The 5,373-nt window shown below is 41.8% G+C and overlaps 1 non-coding gene across 1 annotated transcript; it reads left to right on the top strand.

The window, feature by feature from the left end:
• The first annotated feature begins 2,649 nt into the window (after positions 1-2,649).
• On the top strand, positions 2,650-2,724 carry Trnat-ugu. Its single transcript has one exon. It is a non-coding gene; the product is annotated as a tRNA-Thr (tRNA).
• The last annotated feature ends 2,649 nt before the right edge of the window (positions 2,725-5,373 follow it).

Here is a 5,373-nt window from a genome sequence, read left to right as displayed (position 1 = left end):
TCAATTATAGTGTTCAAGAGGAATTGTTCCTGTTTCGACACGGATTTTTAAACTGTGCTCTCTCTCTCTCTCTCTCTCTCTCTCTCTCTCAAACACACAGACACACCAACCTGAAACCTAAATAAGGCAGCCGTGATGTACTCAGACTCATCACAGTCACCTACACTAATCTGTGTACTTAAGAGATCCCTCAATCCCTCACACTTGACCTCACTGTCTCCCAGGAAACAATTTCACTCTACTATACTTCTCTTTACCATTATTCATCACATATAGCAATCCGATAATTACTAAAGCGATTGTATTGATTTTATGTTCAGTAGCATGTACGTACTACTTGTTTTGTTAAGCAGACTTGAAGTAAGAGCACCAGCATTATAACATGTGATTTACACATACGTGTCAACAAATACACCGGACTGTATGAAAAAGATTACTTTCTATTGCCTTCATACAAAAATGATGTTTAGTCCAAGAGAACTATTGAATATGTTCATGGTGTGAATAATAAAATTATGTCAAAAGTAGGAAGCAAGTAAAGTATCGTTATTCAAGAGGGGTCTATTTGCTGTTAGGCAAAATATTTAATCGTCTTCTTGTACTATAAGATTCTTCTAATTATATATGAAAAACACAGCAAAAGAACGTACCGTAATAACACACGAAACTGTTTCTTGCTTCAAATGTCCGAAATGTCTCCGTTAGCAATGATCAATCGACCTATCGAACTATCAAATACCCACTCAAACAAAGTCTCCTGGCAGTGTGTTTGGAGAATGGTAAAGAACTGATCCAATTCTTCATATGCACGTGCCACGGGTTGTGTTATTTAGAAGCCGACAGACAGTAACACTGAAATGGGTAGTATGCGTCAGAAAGCATTACGTTCAGTACGCTGGTACTTTCTTTTCCCTTTGTTTTTGCTATGATGTCCCTGTAGCATGCGAGGGTCGTACAATAAATTTGTTCCAAATTATTGTTACATCCGTTAATTCATGAAATGCGAACGTTCTTTTAAGTGCTTCAAATTTGATGTTTCTTCTGCATATGCGCAAAATTTTGAACAATTCCGACTGTTGGCAGAGTCGTAGTGAACCATCAAAGTGGAGTATACGCAAGACACTCTTTAGAAGCAATGTGCTGTGAGGGAATTCTTGGTTGCGGAAAATGAAATTGTCTTAAACATCTAGAAACGATAGTGTTTCTCTGTATGGTAGTGATGCAACTGATAAGACTATTGTTTGGCGATGTATAAAGATAGATCATGCGCGATGAAGCGAACAATGTGAGCTCCATGATCGATCACGTTCTGAATGTCCTGTCTCAGCCACTGCTCCCGACGTTGCGAATCGCGCGGATGTCATAACTAGAGGGCAGACTGCCCACTTTGAGATTGCGTGTGCGATGACTGAGACTTTTGAATATCAAAAGCGTGCTCGAGATGGATACCATGAATGCTCACAACAGGCCACAAGACTCAAAGAAAAGCCATTTCACCTGAGCTGTTGGTGCAGTTCGAGGTCAATGGAGGTGCCTTTCTATTGCAGACAATTACAGATGACAAATCCTACATGCAGCACTTTAAACTGGAAACAGGGAGCTCGTTACTGGGGCGGCACGACACGCAATTACCAAAAGAGAAGAGATTCAACGCAGTTCCCTCTGCTGGCAAAATCACGATAACAATCTCCCGGGATAGTGATGATGGATGTATTGCTAAAATGTTCAACTATTAATTCAGAAGCAAATCTGAATTCTGTGAACTAACTTAAGAATCGGTGTGTTCGGTCTGACAAGAACCCAAATGAAATTTTGCTCTAGCACGACACGAACGTTCACACAAACGTCCCAGAACCTAGGAACACATTGGTAATTCGGGACGTACATCGTTGCCTCACCCACCGTGTTACTCAGACCTGTCGTCTTCGTAATTCCATGTGTTTGGGTCACATAAGGATTTTCTACGTGAGACACATTTAAAAAATGATAACAGTGTAATTAACGCTGCGAGGACATGGCTACAAGCACAGGAGAAGTGTTTATACCATCAGGGAGTGCATTCTTTCACGCAACGCTGTCTTACAGTCAAATAACGTGATGGAGATACATGCAAAGTGTCACCATATTCAAAGTCCTTACGTTACAGCGCAGGTGCTTTGTAAAAAGTATGTATGAAAACGTCGCGCGGAGAACCGCGGTTTGAGGCAGGGATGGGGGAGGGTCTCGGTGCTCGGTTCCCGTTCCAGCTATGAGCAAGGTGTAAGAAGTAAATAATAAATAACTGAAACCCTCAGCTGCCGACAGGTGTTGTTGATATACCTCGATGGGGACAGCTGCAACTGTGTGCACCGGCTGGGACTCCAACCCGGGATCTCTTGCTTACATGGCAGACCCTCTATCCATCTGAGCCATTGAGAACACAGACAAATAGCGAGACTGCAGGGACTTATCCCTTGCACGCTTCCCTTGAGACCCACATTCCCAACTGTCCACAATCTATATACGTAATGCACCTAATAGATATTTGCCCATCCACTCGTTACTCGCGAACACTAAGGTGACGATTCTCGTAAGAGTTCGGGCAACCTGTGCGCATTCGCACAGGCGAAGTTCAATGGCTGGGTCCCTGCAGTCGCGCTATTCGTGTGTGTCCTCGGTGGCTCAGATGGATAGAGCGTCTGCCGTGTAAGCAGAAGATCCCGGGTTCGAGTCCCGGTCGGGACACACATTTTCAGCTGTCCCCATCGGAGTATATAAACAACGCCTGTCGGCAGCTGAGGGTTTCAATTAATTATCATTGATTCTAGAGAAGCTGCACGGTCATCACTGATATCTGTTCTTTCGAGAACATTTACTATCTCCATATGTTGTTGTTGTGGTCTTCAGTCCTGAGACTGGTTTGATGCAGCTCTCCATGCTACTCTATCCTGTGCAAGCTTTTTCATCTCCCAGTACCTACTGCAACCTACATCCTTCTGAATCTGCTTAGTGTATTCATCTCTTGGTCTCCCTCTACGATTTTTACCCTCCACGCTGCCCTCCAAGACTAAATTGGTGATCCCTTGATGCCTCAGAACATGTTCTACCAACCGATCCCTTCTTCTGGTCAAGTTGTGCCACAAACTTCTCTTCTCCCCAATCCTATTCAATATTTCCTCATTAGTTATGTGATCTACCCATCTAATCTTCAGCATTCTTCTGTAGCACCACATTTCGAAAGCTTCTATTCTCTTCTTGTCCAAACTATTTATCGTCCATGTTTCACTTCCATACATGGCTACACTCCATACGAATACTTTCAGAAGTGACTTCCTGACACTTAAATCAATACTGGATGTTAACAAATTTCTCTTCTTCAGAAACGCTTTCCTTGCCATTGCCAGCCTACATTTTATATCCTCTCTACTTCGACCATCATCAGTTATTTTGCTCCCCAAATAGCAAAACTCCTTTACTACTTTAAGTGCCTCATTTCCTAATCTAATTCCCTCAGCATCACCCGATTTAATTTGACTACATTCCATTATCCTTGTTTTGCTTTTGTTGATGTTCATCTTATATCCTCCTTTCAAGACACTGTCCATTCCATTCAACTGCTCTTCCAAGTCCTTTGCAGTCTCTGACAGAATTACAATGTCATCACCGAACCTCAAAGTTTTTATTTCTTCTCCATGAATTTTAATACCTTCTCCGAATTTTTCTTTTGTTTCCTTTACTGCTTGCTCAATATACAGATTGAACAACATCGGGGAGAGGCTACAACCCTGTCTTACTCCCTTCCGAACCACTGCTTCCCTTTCATGTCCCTCGACTCTTATAACTGCCATCTGGTTTCTGTACAAATTGTAAATAGCCTTTCGCTCCCTGTATTTTACCCCTGCCACCTTTAGAATTTGAAAGAGAGTATTCCAGTCAACATTGTCAAAAGCTTTCTCTAAGTCTACAAATGCTAGAAACGTAGGTTTGCCTTTCCTTAATCTTTCCTCTAAGATAAGTCGTAAGGTCAGTATTGCCTCACGTGTTCCAGTGTTTCTACGGAATCCAAACTGATCTTCCCCGAGGTTGGCTTCTACTAGTTTTTCCATTCGTCTGTAAAGAATTCGTGTTAGTATTTTGCAGCTGTGACTTATTAAGCAGATAGTTCGGTAATTTTCACATCTGTCAACACCTGCTTTCTTTGGGATTGGAATTATTATATTCTTCTTGAAGTCTGAGGGTATTTCGCCTGTTTCATACATCTTGCTCACCATATGGTAGGGTTTTGTCAGGACTGGCTCTCCCAAGGCCGTCAGTAGTTCCAATGGAATATTGTCTACTCCGGGGGCCTTGTTTCGACTCAGGTCTTTCAGTGCTCTGTCAAACTCTTCACGCAGTATCGTATCTCCCATTTCATCTTCATCTACATCCTCTTCCATGAACAGTCAGATGTCTTGCAGCAGAAAACCTTGCAGAGCTTGAAGAATGTGCTGCTTCTCACAAATCAGCGTAGTGCTACAGAGCCACTGAAAGTGGACACTAGTGGCCCTGCCAGCATGGGAGAGGGACCTCCCACTCCTACACACTCGGAGAGCCAGAACTGTGTGGACTGTTCCATATAAGATTTTGACTGGTCTGAAATTAATATTCAGCTAATGGCACGATTTGTATATGCACTGTTCGGATTTTAACTGCGGAAACAATCACCCTTAAATAACACTGGACTACAACGAGACTGATAGTTCTAATGTGGTCCACAGGTGTATCTGCCGCTGGTCTATGATAAGTTACAAACGTTTGAAAAATCTTGCTTCATTAGGATTTTACGCTCAAAAACATGTTTTTTCTGGGAGGTTTCTGAAGCGTGCCACTTCTTGACTGTCAACTTGTACGAATCGGTAGAATATTTGTGCAAAGAAAAATGGATGAAGTAGAAACGAATTATTTTTAATGCAATAATCTTTGTCTGTTGTCAAGATATGATGCTTTAAATCCGAGCTAAATATAGCACGTAAAATTTATTTTTTCATGAACTGAATGTGTGGAAACGGTTTAAAGTGAATCAAAAAAATAAAATACGCATTCTGGCGATAAGATTGAAAACTCTCCCAAACAAAAAACTGGCTTCATTCGGATTTTACGTGCAGAAAAGTTTTTTGCGGCACTTCTGTGTTTCATACTGGTGCGATAGGTTTACATTTTGTATGAAGGTAGACAAATGTATGTAACTATGGTCGTCCTGGTGTTTACTACAAGCTTTGTCCGTTGCCATGATATAAGCAACACGTTTCGAAAGACAATAAAAAAATCTGTACCGTTTAAGTCGTAGCCAGAGACAACAAAAATCTTCATCGGTTCGGTTGCCTAACTGTGGCAGGCTGATGTTGAAATTGTGAC

The sequence above is a fragment of the Schistocerca piceifrons genome, chromosome 1 (genome assembly GCF_021461385.2).
Source record: "Schistocerca piceifrons isolate TAMUIC-IGC-003096 chromosome 1, iqSchPice1.1, whole genome shotgun sequence".
Taxonomy (NCBI): domain Eukaryota; kingdom Metazoa; phylum Arthropoda; class Insecta; order Orthoptera; family Acrididae; genus Schistocerca; species Schistocerca piceifrons.
Note: the sequence above shows the minus strand (reverse complement) of the source record. Positions and strands in the feature narration are given on the sequence as shown.